Source organism: Onychomys torridus, chromosome 7 (genome assembly GCF_903995425.1).
Source record: "Onychomys torridus chromosome 7, mOncTor1.1, whole genome shotgun sequence".
In the NCBI taxonomy this organism is placed as follows: domain Eukaryota; kingdom Metazoa; phylum Chordata; class Mammalia; order Rodentia; family Cricetidae; genus Onychomys; species Onychomys torridus.
Window position 1 is genome coordinate 61852204 of NC_050449.1, and position 16522 is coordinate 61868725.

Here is a 16522-nt window from a genome sequence, read left to right on the forward strand (position 1 = left end):
AATATTCAAAACACACAAAGAACCAGAGTAAATGTTTACTACCCATTAACCAGTCAAGGACACTGATTACAGTTTGAAGTGTTTCCTTGCAATAGTTTCTACATACTTACAAGTATTTTCATGCTTTCAATTGTGTGTGTGTGTGTGTGTGTGTGTGTGTGTGTGTGTGTATACGCACACACATATGAGTACATATATGGACTGTATCTCATATATATGTTTACCTGTGTAATATATGTATATATTTACACAGGTATGTAAGGTATATGTATGCTTTATTCACTTGAAATTTTAAATGTTTTACCAATTTGTAGAGATGTCACAAATTTAAGTTAGAATAGTAATTATGCTCAAAATATCCCTAATAATTTTCCCACTGTAAAACATTCTGATTCATGATCTCTGGCTCTGTTTAGCAGGAGCAGTTAAGCTGAATGTCAATAGGCTGACTACTGAATGCTAAGACATGACCATAATGACCCTAGTTCAAAACTTGCTGCACACAAATCATTTCATTCTTCTGCAATCTTTCAGTGAATCCCTGCTACTCAGAGTATATATTCCCTCCCAGTCTCTATGAACCCTTTTCCGGCTGAAAAAAGCAAGCAAAACACACACGTATTTCCATTATTGTCTTCCACCCAGTGATATGGGGTACCCTTTGACTATCCCTTTTTTATGTTGTAAAGCCCTTGACTTTATAAAAGCCCCATGTCCCTTGGCCCTTCATTTAAGCTGGGTCTGACAGTGCCCTTTGCATGTGTGTGTGTGTGTGTGTGTGTTGTGCGCATGTGTTCCAGTAGATGCATTCCATACATATGTGTTCATGTGCAAATAGAGGCCAGGGTTTGAAAAAAGGTGTTTTTTCAGCTACTCTCCACCTTCTTTAGGGGGACAGGGTCTCTCACTGAGCCTGGAGTTTAGTGATCTGACTGGCTACTTAGTCATTGAGCTCCGGGGATCCTCCTCGTCCACATCCTAGCTGTGCTATCACAGACACATATTGCCTCACCTGGGTCTTACCTGGGTCCTGGGGATCTGAACTATGGTCCTCATGCCTGGGCATCAAGTGTGAAGATGGAAGCATCCCCCAACCCAGTCAGTGGTCTCTGGGTCTCATCCTATCCTCCTCTGATTTAGACATCATCTGGGCCCACTTTCTGCTCAGCTCATTTATCTGTCTGTACTGGTCACTTTCACTGGCCTCTTAGGTATTCAACGGACTGTGCATTTATAGCTGTGTGTTCTTGGAGGGGGGAAGAATGCCTCAGTGCATTTGGGGCCATAGTAAATGCTTTGCTTGTTACAAATACATTGCGCCAAGCTTTCTTTAGCAATTATACACTGTTCAGAAATCACACAAGGTGTGGCAGACTGTATTTACAGAGCTACCTGTCAATCTAGGTCCATATCACTCCCCCATAGAGAAATAGAGTCATCTTTTTCCCCCAGAGGAACCAAGCTAGGCTTCAACCAATAGAACACGTGGAAGTTTTACCAAGTGATTCTTGAGGCTAGGTCAGAGAAGGGATGCAGATGCTCTCATGTAGCTTTCCTGGGGAACCGAGTTTAAGAAAGCATAGAGCTTATGTGTCAAGGCCAGGTAAAGAGGCTGGAATGATGCCAATTCCAACAAGAGACCCAACAGCACTGACCACCAGAGTGGAGAACCCTGTAGTGGACGTTAGTCCTGGCTCCAGAATGCCTAGCAGGTGTCCATTGGAGCAGAGACACCCGTCCCCACCCCCTGTGCCCACTAAGCATTGCCTAAGCTGCAGCAGTGACAAAATGAATGTTAAGGTGCTGAGTTCCAAGTCACTTGTTTGCAAGCAGTGGCTGACCAGATGGTCCCTGAAAATGCAGAGATGTGTGATGTCCAAGGCCCCTCCCTCCCACCTAGCCAGTTTTGCTACCAGCCAGACTAGGGGCCCCTTCCCAGGTCTTTCGGCTCCTGTAAGTATTCATAGAGCCTTCCCTTTTAAAAGACAAATGTTTTACTTTAAACTTGACACTCACACTCTCACCCTCAGGATGTATAGTCGCTGCCTTTAATTCAGTCACCACTGTATCCCCACCCTGTTCCCCACGGCGATCTAATGCAGATCGATCACTTTCTCTTCTCTCTTTTCCTTGTTTATTTATTTGTTTGTGTGTGTGTTTATTTATTTACTCATTAGAGTCTGCAGGACTCTTGTCACTCATACTGGCCTTGAACTCACTCCATAGCCTAAGATGACTTTGAACTTCTGGTCCTCCTGCCTCTACCTCCCAACTGCCAAGGTTACAGATGCACGTCAACCATATCTGATAAACTCAGAAGATTCATGGATGTGAGGCAAGGACTAAACAGAACTCTGCCATCTAAACAGATGAGAAAACACACACACACACACACACACACACACACACACACGCACACGTACAAATGCACACGCACACACAGACTGTAAATTTGTTGAAGCGAACAGTAAGTGGCAGATATTGTCTTTATATACCATTATTAAATGTAAACCATTTCCAAGGTTTCCTTTCCTTTCTTCCATTCCCAAAGACATCTCTGAGGTCTTTATTTGGCTCACATTTAGACTCCCCTGCCCCCTTTTGAGACACAGTCTTGCTACACAGCTCTGGCTGGATATGAACTCATGATCTTCCTACCTCAATTCCCCTTTGCCCCTCAGTCCTGGGATTACAGACATTCTCTACCATGCCCAACTTACTCAGACTTTTAATGTCACATCTTGTTTCACATCATTATTACTTATATGTGCATTTCTTTCTTTTTTAAAAAAATTTATTTCAAATTTTATTTTTTATACGGATATTTGTGTTTTAATTTTACTTATCAGCCATGGGTTCCCCTGTCCTCCCCGCTCCAGCCCTGCCCCCCCCCCCGCCCTCCTCCCAGCCCCTCTCCCCATTCCCATCTCCTCCAGGGCAAAGACTCCCTTATCTTTCACCCTGGATTGTAGGATTGCATATTCCTAGACATTGAAGACTATGGTGTTAATTCCTTTTGGTTCTTCTTGCCTCTCTGCACAATGCAGAGTATATAAGGAACATTTACCAGCTCAATATGTGTAAAGAGTCATGTTCACCCACCATGGAGGTGTTTTAGAGATTTATGAAGGCAAAATACAAAACAAAGCAGACAACAGAAATTCAAAAGTTAACTCTTACAGTCTTCAGTTGAATTAGTAAAGGTTGTGGGCTCATCTTAGGTGTTTTTTTCCTCCTTTCCTTTCTTACTTAAAAAATATTTCTTCTAATGTTTAAAACTATCAGAAGCATAAATACCCACTGATAACTTTTTAAAGGTAGATTTCTTTTATTTGTAAATGATCTGGCTTTCTCATTTGTGTATGCTTTTTAGCTGAGACAGAGAGAGAGAGAGAGAGAGAAAGAAAGAGAGGGGGAGGGGAGGAGGAGAGGGAGGGAGGGAGGGAGAGTGAAAGAGAGGGAGAGAGAGAGGGAGAGAGAGACAGAGAGAGAAAGAAAGAAAGAAGCTATCTGAATGAAGACTTTATATTGATCTCAATTACAGCTGCAGGCTCCAGCTTCAAACTGAAGCTTGATCAATATGGACCAGAGGCAGTCTGGAGCATTACGTAAGACCTTGTTAGGTTTTATTTACTTTTTCTTTTGTTTGTTTGATTTAATTTGGAGACACACAGAGCTGGAAGGATGAGAGCGGAAATGGGTGTGCACGTCAGTCAGTTGCTGGTGCGTCCACACGTGCTTTCCCACGGTGTACTATGGTTCTGGAGGAGTGGCAGCCCACTAGACGGCATCAGTTATGAGTGTGCCTTCTGCTCCTGAGACACTTGACTTATGTCTGTGGTATATTCTTAAAACATTGGGAGGGCTGGCAAAATGGTTCCGTTAGCAAAGCATTAGCCTCAGAAGTGTGAGGACCTGGGTTCAGAACCCCCAGAACTCACATTAAAAAGCTTGTCAGAGTGCCAGGTATTTGAAATCCCATTGCTAGAGAGATGGGAGGTAGAAACAAGCAGATTCTTGGATTATACTAGGGTCTGCTAGCCAGGCCCATGTGGTAGTTACAGGCCAATGAGAGACCCTAACTCAAACAAAAGGTGGAACCTCTTGAGCCAGCTCCCCACAGTTCAAATCACTCTTAGCATGACTGTCTTCCATGCTCCTACTGGTATGGCTCATTAAGCAGTGTTTAAAGCATTCCTCTGCTTTCCTAACCCAAACTCCTAAAGTCTGAATTCCTCCAAACAAAAGCATGGTCACAGCAATATCCCAGTCCCTGGTATTATCTTCTGTCTTAGTTAGGGTTTCTATTGCCGTGAAGAGACACCAGGACCACAGCAACTCTTATAAAGAAAACAACATTTCATTGGGGTGGCTTCCATTTTCCGAGTAAGTTCATTATCATCATAATGTGACATGGTGGTATGCAGGCAGAGACAGTGCTAGAGAAGTAACTGAGTGTCCTATATCTTGACCTGCAGGCAACAGGAAGTGGTCTGTCTTACTGGGTGTGGCTTGAGCACATATGAGACCTCAAAGCCCACCCCCACAGTGACACACTTCGTCCCACAAGGCCACATCTTCTAATAGCATCACTCCCTTGGGGACATTGTCTTTGGAACCACCACAGTGGGCATCTATAATTTTAGCATTTGAGAAGTGGAGGCAGGAGTTCAAGCCCAAGCTCATCTATATATCAAACCGAGAATGTGAGACTAGCTGGACTACTGAGACACTATCTCAAAACAGTGGAAGGAAGAAAGAGAAAAAGAAAACATATTTTTCAAACCACAGGGAAAATTTGAAGAGAAAGAATGGCATTTTAACAGTTCCAACCTGGATGTGGGAGGCGGGTGTCATTATTTAATCATGGCCGTCTGCACCACTATGCTGGGACAGTACCACTGGTCTCTGAGAGCTTTCAGCCTCACTTACCATTTCAAAATAGCGTTGTCCCTGTGCAAGCAATGGGACTGAAAGGAACTGTCAGGGTGTGATCCCATGTGCCACAAATGTTCTTTCAGTGACACTAGCGTATACTTTTGCTGAATATAGGCCTTATAGCATTTTGAATTAGTAAGTAGTTTCTTGGTAGAAAGTAATTCATATGGGAGATCCCTTGTGCCTGTACATCCTATAAGCTTAACACTAATTCCAAAGCATAACATAGGCAACTTATATTTTTGAAAAGGAAGATTTTTTTTTTTAAAAATCACCCATAGAAGTGGGAGAGGCATGACACCTGATGTCATACATGGGGAAAATAGAGGGCTATGGCAATGAATAATTTAACTCCATCAGGGTCCCTGGATCATGTCAACACGTGCAACATTTATAAATGAGGGTGATATTTTTTTGGCAGACAGAGTGGCACTGTGAATACACAATAAATAAAACACAGCTGTTGCCTTTAAAAGGCTTAAAATGATAGGAAGTGGGCTGGAGGGCTGGCTCAACAGTTAAAAGTACTTGCTGCTCTTCTAAAGGACCCAAGTTCTATTCCCAGCACCCACATTAGATGTCTCACACCTATCTCTAATGCCAACTCTAGGGGATTGGTCACCCTCTTGTGGCCTCAGAGAGCACTATACTCAGGTGCATATGTACACACAGACATATCCACATAATCAACAATATTTTTTAAAATTTAGAATGAAATGATAGTGGCAAATGAAGAAAATCATAATACCTAATTTTCTTCTGTTTTCTGAGCTCAGGATTATTTTGAATTTATTAATTATAAAGTAAATATTTAGGGGTCCATATTCATTTAGCTTGAACCTTAACTATTTTATAACATCACTGGCTCATCTACTTTTGGCTTTATTTTGTCACACCCATGTGCTCCTCAACTTATGAAGAGAAATGTCATGATTCTAAACTGCACTTAATGGATCTCATCTGCAGAACTTTATAGCTTACCCTTGCCTGCCTTAAACATGCTCAACATAATAGCTCCCATTGGCCAGAAGCATCTTATTCAAGCCCATTTATTTTTTATGAAGTAACTTTGAATCTCAGTGGATAAAGGTACTTACTATCAAGCCCAGTGACCCAAGTTCGATCCCCAGGACATACATGCTAAAAGGAAAGAACTGACTCCCACTAGCTGTCCTCTGACCGTCACACATGCTCAGTGGCACATATCCCTTCCCACCACACAAATAAATGTAACTTTTTAAAAAATAAGAAAAATTCATGAGCCTTTAGTAACACATCTGTGTTCTGTTATGTGCTTGCTTTACATGGTGTTCTGATTTGATTTTCTATTGTGATTACAACACTGACCAAATGCTACGTGGGGAGGCAAAGGTTTATTACATCTTATAGACTACAGACTACCATCAAATGAAGTCAAATCAGGAACCTAGAAGCAGGAACTTCACACAGGCCATGGAGGAATGCTGTTTCCATGGCTTGCTCAGCTGCTTTGTTGTGGTACCCAGGTATAGTACCGCCCGCAGTGGTCTGGATCTTCCCACATCAATCAAGACAATGCCTCCTTCAGATTGGCCCTTAGGAGAGTTTGTGAGGTGTTTTCTTTGTTGAGGTTCCCTCTTCTCTGATGATTCTAGTGTGTGTCAACTTGAAACAAACAAACACCAAAGCTAATGAGGACACTTGGTTACAGGAGTGAGTCAGTAGTGCACACATAGGGACATTACTTACATCACATATCTAGCCTAACACAAGTGGACACCCAGATGACCCCAGGAAACCTCTGTTCCCTGATTCAGCTGGTCTCTAAACCTCACCCAGGAACAGATATCTAGGAATCCCACCACTGAATAGTGTGAGTATCCACACTCTTAGGATTGTTCTGTGGGGCTCTGAGAATCTCCCCAGACAGAGCTATATAGGATGCTCAATAATACACTAACTTAATTGTTTTTCATTTGGTTGAGAAGTAAATACAATATGGAAGTTTAGAGCCAGATTGTTATTAAATTATTATTTTCATTTTCATCTTCTTTCAATAATTGTTATTAGTGATAATTATTTAATTAACTGTGCTTTAGTACAGCAATTCTCAACCATAGCTACACATTAGAATCACCTGGGGAACCACTTAAAAACACTTTTGGGGGCTCCACTCTAGGCCAATTAAATCAGTTCATCTGGGCATAGCAACAGGGCTGTGGTGCTCCTTGAAGCTTGCCCGAGTTTCTCATTAACAATCACATTTGAGAACCTATAGGTCTAATGGTTGGGTCACTGACCAACAATGCCTTTTGAGTTTTAAGCTCTCCCATGACATTTTTGAAAAGTTGTATTTAAAATGTGGCCAAACCGATATAACATAAAATATAGCATTTATTTTGAAAAGTTGAGTTCATTCCATACATTTATCAGCCCTGTACATCTGTAGAAGTCTGTCTGTCTTACAGATAGACTGAACACAAACACCCCATGGCCCTTTCTCTCAGTTCTGTCTCCATGACTTTGAGTCCAGATATTTCACAGGGTATGACACACGTACAATGAATGGGGCTTTAATTTGTTTTCTTCATGGCGGCATAGTCTCCTGTCATGTTCTTCCTGAGGTATGTCCTTTGCTCTTGAACTTCAATGACTTATAGGGCTGCATATGAGAGTGGGTCTCTCTAAAGTTGTTTTTTTTTCCCCTCTAGATATCAGTGAGCAACTTTACTCTGGAGGCATAGATTTTCTTCCTTTCAGGATGGATGTATTCCAACGCTTACTTCTGTCCGTCATTTGCTTGGCCGTGCTCTCCTGGGCTGTCTATTCTGAATATGTAGTAGGTGTTTCCAAATTTCTTTACAGAGTAGATTCACCTGGGGTAGTTTTCAAATTGCTACATGCTGAGTCACACACAGTCTAGTTGAATCAGATATTTGGGATGGTGAAAGGCGGGCATCTGAGTAAATAAATTTCCCCGGGGATTCAACTATGCAGGAAACATTGTGAGTCACAGATGTAGCTTTCTTGAGTGTGTTTTTATGGCATCTTTTGTTGTTGAGCATCTTCAGGTATGATCCAGGGCTCTGTGGCATTAAAGATTCCTCTCAAGTAGGCTAAGTCTATAACCATGGTTTTGTATTTCTTTTCATTGAAAAGGCTCTTAGGTAGATTTAGGCTAGCCTCAAACTTGCTATGTGGTTGAGGGTGACTTGGACTCTTGATCCTCCTGACTCTACTCCTAGAGTGGTAGCCTAAATGTCATTGGCCACTCATGTAGTTGGGGAGCTTCTTTCCAGCCCCCGCCAAGCCCTATTAGTCCAACAACCCACTTATAAAATAAACACACAGACATTCATATTATTTAAACTGCTTGGACATTAGCTCAGGCCTACCATTGTCTAGCTCTTACTCTTATATTTAGCCCATTTCTATTAATCTATACTTTGCCACGTGGCTCGTGGCTTACCAGTACCTTATGTCTTTTCTCTCATGGCAGTGGCTGGCAGCATCTCCCCTCAGCCTTGTTTGCACTTATTGTAATCCCAACTTATCTAGGTCATTATCCCTCATTACTCCTGGACAATATTTGATAACCATCTCTTTGTATATAGTCTTGTATTAGGTTAGAACTTTCTTATTTAGAGAAAAGGGGGAGATGTAGTGGATAGCCATCCCAGCATTGGCCTGGAAGTTCCAACCCCCATTGAGGCTTTGGTAATGGTCACGCCCACAAGGCGGGGCGGAGGAGGAAGCAGAAGACCGAGGATTGAGAGGAGGTCTCTCTCTTGGTTCTGGGACCCTGACGCTGGAGGTAGACCAAGCAGAGTTCTCCAGAGAACACCCCCGGACTGCGCTATACTTTTGCCAGACCCTGCAACTTACCCCTTCATTTGTAAGTTACCCCACAATAATAAACCTCCCTTTTAACTACGTGGAGTGGCCTTAATAATTTCACCAATACACTCATGCCTAAATGTAATCAAGGGACTTCATGCCTGCTAAGGAAGCATTCTACCAACCAAGCTACACCAAAAGCCTGTACTTGTATTTCTTAGGCATCATGCAGACCTCCCCTTCCTCACAGCTTGGCATTGTGCCTTACCCCATTCACTTCTTCAGTGTCTATATTTTTCTTAAGAGGGTGCCTCTGTTTGCCTCATAGATTCCCTCTTGGCTTAAGAAAGTCTTTTCAGATTCAATTTCCTCTAGAACTACCCACATCCTTCTCCTAGAGACTCAAACTTCTTTTTTTCTTGGGGTCAAGGAAACATAAAATATAGCGGTTGTGTTCATGTTTGTTGAATGGGTGGGAAAAACAAAAAGATGGGCATAAAAATGAATCCTCTTGCAATCCAGAACTCATTGCTCAGCATGAGTCTTGATAACTGTAAGAAGGAATATGATATTCAAGAAAGCACAAAATGATGACGTATTTGATAATGAGATTGATTCTATGAATAAAGGAAAACAAAAGGCTGGAGGCTCATTGATTAAGAGTGCCTGGCTGCTCTTGTACAGGACACAGCTTTGCTTCCCAGAACCCACATGGTGGTTCTCAAACTACTTATAATGACAGTTCCAAGGTGATCCTATACCCTCTTCTGATCTCTGCAGGTGCCAGGCACACACATAGTGCACATCCAAGAATGCATGCAAAACACTCATACACATAAACGTTAAATACATCTTTATAAAATGAAATAAAAGCAAAATAGAAACACAAAAGGCAGCATAAAAAATCTTCAACGCTGTCCAGGGCATACCAATTGCAAGCATGATTGAGAACCTTGGCCTTCCACTCTCCATTTCTGTGATGATAGCAGTAGCTCCCTGAGATTAACATGGATGGTAATGGCTCAGAGGCTGGCTTTCTTCAAACAACCTGGGTCTCTTGAATGTCTGAATCTGTGTGTCTGAGGTAGACCCTGTAATTCATGTTTCTTTTTTTATGCATTTTATAAAATTTTATGAAAATTATATTTCAAACTGTGCAGTCACCAGACATTTAGATATCAAAATTCATTGCACTGGCACCCACAGCCCCTTCTGTTGTCTGTGCCTGGTCTCTGTCTTCAGCAGGGTTCTCCCCATCCTCTCCAGCACCCTTATTCTCCTCTCTTCTCCTTTGCAGATTGGACTTTGGCTTTGGAGCAGCATGCTCAGCAGACAACCCCAAGTCTTCCCTGTGGCTCATCCTTCACCTTTGCTTTCTCTCTATTATTATTATTATTATTATTATTATTATTATTATTATTATTATATTACTTCCAGCCTTTCTTTGGGACAAGGCAGCATAGAAAGATACAGGTGTTCAATGTGATGTTGGTATTCAGTGGGGTTCCTCTTGGCTCTTCAAATGTTCAGAGTTTTTCTTTTTAGAACTGGAATATTTTTCTTTTTCTTTATCTTTTCTTTTTAATTTTTTCCATACACTATATCTTGATTATTTTGTTCCCCCTCCCCTACTCTCTCCAGATCATCCCTACTTCCTCACCTAATTTCATGTTATTTCTCTTTATGTCTTCAAAAAGAGTCTAAACAAACAAACAAAGCAAATAAGGCAAAGCCAAACCAAAGTAAAAAAGCATCTACCTCAGTTCTCTTGTTCTGTTGTACATTTGGCAGGTTTTCATTGTGGATGCCTTTAAAAGCTCTCTTGGTAACTAATAAAGCAAGCATGTAAAATATTAGTACAGACATAAAATAATTGCCAAAAACATTAAACTCCTGTCTTAATTGTTGCATGTAGAGCATTACATCTATCTGCTATAGAAACATATATCTATATGTTCAAGAAATATTTCAAAATTTGCCCACATAAAAGGCCATAAAACAAATCTTAATGTTCTCTGGATTTTCCTTTTCTTTTTTATTTAATTATTTACTAACCTGGGCTCATAGGAACTCACAGAGTCTGAACCAACAACCGGGGAGCCTGTATGGGACCGATCTAGGCCCTCTACATACATGTGACAGTTGAGTAGCTTGGTCTAGTTGTGGGACTCCTAACAATGGGAGCAGGCCTGTCCCTAATGCCTTGGCAGACTCTAGGGAATCTGTTCCTTATACTGGATTGCCTTGCCCAGTCTTAATACAAGGGGAGGTCCTACTGCAACTTGATATGCCATGCTTTGTTGATACCTGTGGGAGGCCTGCCCTTTCTAAACAGAAACAGAGGAGGAAGGGAAGGGGGGCTGTGGGGCGGAGAGGAGGTGAAGGGGAGGGGATCTAATTCATGTTTCTAACAAGTTCTAAAGTACTACTGCTGTTGCTCCTGTGGAGGTGCTGTTTCAGACACTGGAATGGGGTAGAGTTGGGCCTGAGTTACTGAGCTCCTTTATCAGCCTGCTTTTCCACACATGATACACTGGCTTTATCAGTCTGGGAAACATGCCTGTTTGTGTATATCTTTCATGCATGTATTTGGAAATAGAGGTCTTGATACTATGACTTCATAAGAACTCAGGTCTAGCTGGGTATTTTTTGAGTAACATTTGGCAGTTAGTCAGGAATGCAAGGTGTAAAAATAGATATGAGCAACGGTGTGATCTAATTGGCTCAAATCCATGATGAGATGTCATTTTTGATAGTGTAAAAGATGCGATGAGGGATTGGAGAGATGAGATGGCTCAGCACTTAAAATCAGGCACTTTTCTTTCAGAAAACCGGAGTTTTGATCTCAGGGTCCCATATCAGGTGGCTCACAAACACCTGTAACTCTAGCTTCAAGGGATATAGCACCCACTTCTGGCCTCTTTGGGCACCTGCATACACATGTCAATACACACAGGAGGGATGGCTAAGATGATTAGTGATATTATTACCTGGGTAGAATGCATGACAGTTAGCATGTGTTCTACCTGATTTCCCTCCATTAGGTTACATCCTTGAGCCTTCTCCAGAAACAAGCACCACACTCTGGGACTTCCCAACCTCCAGGACTGTGAGCAGGTTAAGATCTCCTGTTTACAGTTTACCTCTTCTGTGAAATTTCTACTTTAGTGGCAGGAAACAAAGACAAACACCAACTATCAGAAGGAATGTGGCTGCCCAAGAACTTCCAAAACACTCCTTGCCCCAGTTCTCCTTGCCAATGCCCACCATTGCCATGGTATGGAAAGCGAGATGGAGCCGAGGGTTTCTTGGCATGCCTTGGGTGCCGTTTGCAGTTGGCTGTGGCACCCAAGCCTCAGCACAGGCTTTCCTTCCCTCTTTGTGACTCTCATTTACTTTTAGGAACATAACGACCTCTCAGGCTGCGCTGGAAAGTTTCTGAATTATTTTCCTTGCAGTAACTTTCACAGGCTCCTTCATTGGCTCTGATTTCTGTGTGCTTCCTCTTTTGGGAGCCATAGATATTTTGCCTGCTTCTGGTACTTTCTTTCTCTTGATGTCCTTCCAAAAGGAGCTAGATGCTTTCTTAACACTGGAAGATCTTCTATCTGATGTATTCCAAAGTTCCCAGGGAAAAGTAACTTCTCAAAATTCTCTTCAAAGTTAGTTTTTCCCTGGATTTCTGTTCTGCTGGTGTGGACTTCATGCAGCCTGTGAGTGTAGGAAGGATGCCAAATATTGAGAGGCTGTTTGCATGAGAGGGTTGTTGTGCCTCTGGGTTGACTACTAATAGAAGGCTAATTGTATATGGACACTCCATTTTCTCTTTAGTGAGGTCCATTGTACCCAGATGCAGATCAAGGCTCATGCCACTGAGGTTTGCCTCACTGGGATAGACATTGGCATTCCTGTATCTACAACAGCAATGGTTGGAAATACATGCTGTGACTGTGACTCACCCTGCCATCACATCAGGTCCTCATTATTCCCTTGGGGTCACTGCTTGGGTGAGCTGTTTCCTCTCCAGTGTGAGGAATAGGAAAGCATAGACTAGGAGCAGTTTGACGTGGTACATAAAGGCTCAGATGCTAACTACTTTAAGTTTTGCAGGAGAAATGATCATTGAAGCTGTTGACATGTGCTGTTATGGTGGTCAAAGCAGTGATGACCAACACATGATATGTGACATGCTGTCTTCTGAATTGAATAGCCATGGCCACCTTCATCAGAGCAGTTGTGAACACTTGATAGGGTCAGTTGGCATTCCTTCTTAGAAGGAAGGGCTGGGGAGGATTGTCAGACCCTCTCACTTGAGATCGGTAAGTAACCCTTCATCTGTGGAAATAACCTAGTAGATTGACTGGTTCACCAAATGGACATTGATGGAAGTGTTGCTTTGGTCTGGCTGAGGCCCTAATGAAGGGTTTGGGGGGCCATGAATTGCTTACAACAGCACATGAACAGGCAGAGAGATGAAGGGTGGAAAATGGAAAAGGGACGGAAGAAGGGTACATCTCCAGAGAAACAAAACATGAATTTTCCCATGCTCTCCACACCTGCTGTGTGACAGACTTGTCCTGGGACTACACAACACAAACAATTCTACCTACCATATTATAGTCACTTCCTCCCTGGGAGCCCCATTGATCTTTTCCTGACCAGAGTGTCCTTCTCAAAGATAAATAAACCATCGTTCTACGCAGCACTGTACTGTGGTTCCTGTAGCAATAGTGTAAGTCATACTGTGGCCCACATCTTATAGATGGGCAGCCTTCACTCTTTCTCACTCTACCTCTCTCCTTTCCCCCAATTGGTCTCCTTTTCTTCATGATCACCAGGCTCAGCCTGTCCTTAAATCTCTGGAACTTGTGCTTTCATTGGAAGACAGGGCAGCCTCTCCACCAAGGTAATAATGGACAAATTTAGACAGAAGCAAAATCAAGTTCCAGGACCTCAGGAATCCTACTTCCTTCAGAGAACAGTGATTTAAATGTTTCCTGCAAATCTATGATAAATAGGATCAAGTCACATTCCTATATCCTGTATCAAATACAGAATGGCCCTGTGAAGCAAAGATTATATTATTCTGTTTATGTTAAAGAAATGGGCCCATGGTGGTTAGCATGGAGTCACTGTGGAGTCACTGGGGCCAATCAGGCCTAGCCACTCAGTTATGCTATGCATTAATAAGTATTATTATTATGACTTGATGTTCATAGGTTGGTTGTATTTTCCTTACTGAAAATTCACTACTACACTTTAAGGGCTGCTTGGAGCTGACTGAAAAATTATAAAAATGCCTCTGTTCACCATATGGATCAGCCTGAAATGGGGCAGCAGAGTTGAAGACCTTGCCCCGAGTGACTGATTTTGTATATTATTGATTTGGGCAGCAGTTTATTTAAACATTAAAGCCTTGAATGAAGTAACTTAGCCTGAAGAAAAATGTGTCAAACAGAGTGCTTGTTAAGGCTCCTCCTTGGCCACTGAGGACTTTGTAAACTGTCCAGATGTATTTGTTTTTCTTCTTTGTTTTGGGGGGTTTGTTGTTGTTGTTGTTTTAATATTTCCAGGGAAGGGAAAAAGAACTGGGATGAGTTGGAAGGGTTTGGGATTTGTTCCCAGAACCTCTTTGGAAAGGAAACCCTGGAAGGCTCCTCTGCTTTTTGCTTTGTCTTCCAGCCTACCCCCACGCTCCAGGAAACATCCGCTGGTCTTTGAGCTGCTTCTAAATATTAGATGATAACATTCAAATTCTTAAAAATGGCCCAATAGCTCCTCCTTCCCTGTTGCGTGCATCTCCTTTTTCTTTCTTTATTACAATTGACACCGAACTTGATTTTCCTACCTCGGGAGCTAGAAGGGGGAGGATCAGCTGAGCGGGATAATGATATGGCAAATGTTGATGGTTCTCATCCTGGGTGCTTCCAGGTAAGGAAAACAAGCAGTTGCTGATGCACACACAGCGGGGTGGGGTCAGGAGCTTGTGTGCTCACCCTGCTACAGTTTGGGTCTTGCATGTCCCCTCAAGGCCTGTGTGTTGAAGGCTTGGTCCACATCCTCTGGTGCAAGTGAGGAGTGATAGAAAACTGTGTCTATGTGCATGAGAGAGGAGGAGGGTGGATATGTATGTGTTCATGTGGTTATGTACATACTGTGGAGGCCAGAGATCAACACTGGGTGTCATTTTTGTAAAAAAAAATCACTCTCCACCTTGATTTTTGAGACAGGGTTTTACCAAACACAGACCTACCTCACCAATTGGCTAGACCGGCTGGCTAATGAGCCCCTGGGACCTATCTGTCTCCATCCACAGGGGTGAGGATACAGACAAGAATTATCTTCCTCAGTTCTTAGGTGGGTGCTGGGGATCCATATTCAAATCCTCATGTTTGCATAGCAAACACTTGACTCTCTAAGCTGTCTCCATCTCCCCAGGCTGGGACATGATGGAACCTTGAGTTATCACCAAGTTGGATGAAGTTGGTGTTTAGGGGAATGCACTTGAAGCAGATGTTGGAACTTGGGCCCTTCCTCTCCTCCTCCTTGCTTTCTCACTTTAGTGAGGTGAGTAGGCCTGCTTTGCTTTTCAACCTTGATGTACTGTGCCACCACAGACTCAAAGCGACAGTGCAAACAGCCACGGGCTGCGACCTTCCTCTTTAAAAGTTGTTTATCTCAGATATTGTGCCAAGTGATGAAAAATGAATAGCTGTGAGTTTCATTCTGAGAACAACACTACTAAACTTCTGTCTCAGATGGCTTCATCTCAGCTCTGTGGCCAGAGAAGGTTTGAATGAAGTGGAGGTTGAGGAGGAGAGAAATAAGAGAGATGGCTTCATCAGTAAAGTGCTTGTCAGGTAAGCATGAGGACCTGTTTGTCCAGGCATGCAGAAGACATGTTTCCAAGAACTGGGCATGGTGGTGCATGCTTGTTATCCCAGCACCAGGAAGGTGGAGGCAGGAGGATCTCAGAGACTTGCTAGCAAGCTAGTTTAACACAAGCAGTAAGGTTTTTTTGTTTGTTTGTTTTTTGTTTTTGTTTTTTGTTTTTGGTTTTTTTGTATTTGTTTTTTTTTTTTTTTTTTTTTGGTGGTGCTGGGGTGCTGATGTTCATTTATAAGAAGCTTGCTAAGTACTCCAATCAAGTATTTGGCTAGTCATTCTGTTTTACCAGTTTGCTCACTTTCAAAATGATCAATACTTGATTTCCAAAGAAACAGCATAGATACAAAAAAAAAAAAAGAAAGGAAAAGAAAAAGAAAAGGAGAAATGAAATGGATTAAAAAAAACATGAGGTTTCCTGTCTTGGGATTATTGTTACAGTACTCTGGTGAACATAATTAAATAAGATGCCTTTTTAGTGTGGTACCATACTAACCAAACTTGGATGAACATGAATCAAACAAAGACTATTAAAGAAATGCACATCATTTGAATGAAATAGAAAACTATCCTCTTCCTCATCTCGTGATTATAATCGGCTTAGTCCCCAGAAGCCACAGCTTCGTCTGTTAGTCCCCAGTCGGAAAGCCCCGATTAACATCTTTCTCCTTTGAGTATTTTCTGAGGGTAAATGTTCTAAAATGGCCCCTTGAAATTCTGTCAGACCCAGGAGGGATAGCCCAGTGGTAGGGCACATGTTTAGCATAAGCAAGCCCCAAGTTCAATACCAAGTTTCTATTAAAAATAGGCATGTACATCCAAAATTAAAAACAAAAGACCTCACATTTTTTAAAAATTCAGAATAAGTGTGGAAAGCAGAACT

General features: G+C 42.2%; 1 pseudogene; it reads left to right on the plus strand.

Annotated features, from left to right (window-relative positions):
* The first annotated feature begins 9204 nt into the window (after positions 1–9204).
* LOC118588144 lies at positions 9205–9322 on the plus strand (annotated as a pseudogene).
* The last annotated feature ends 7200 nt before the right edge of the window (positions 9323–16522 follow it).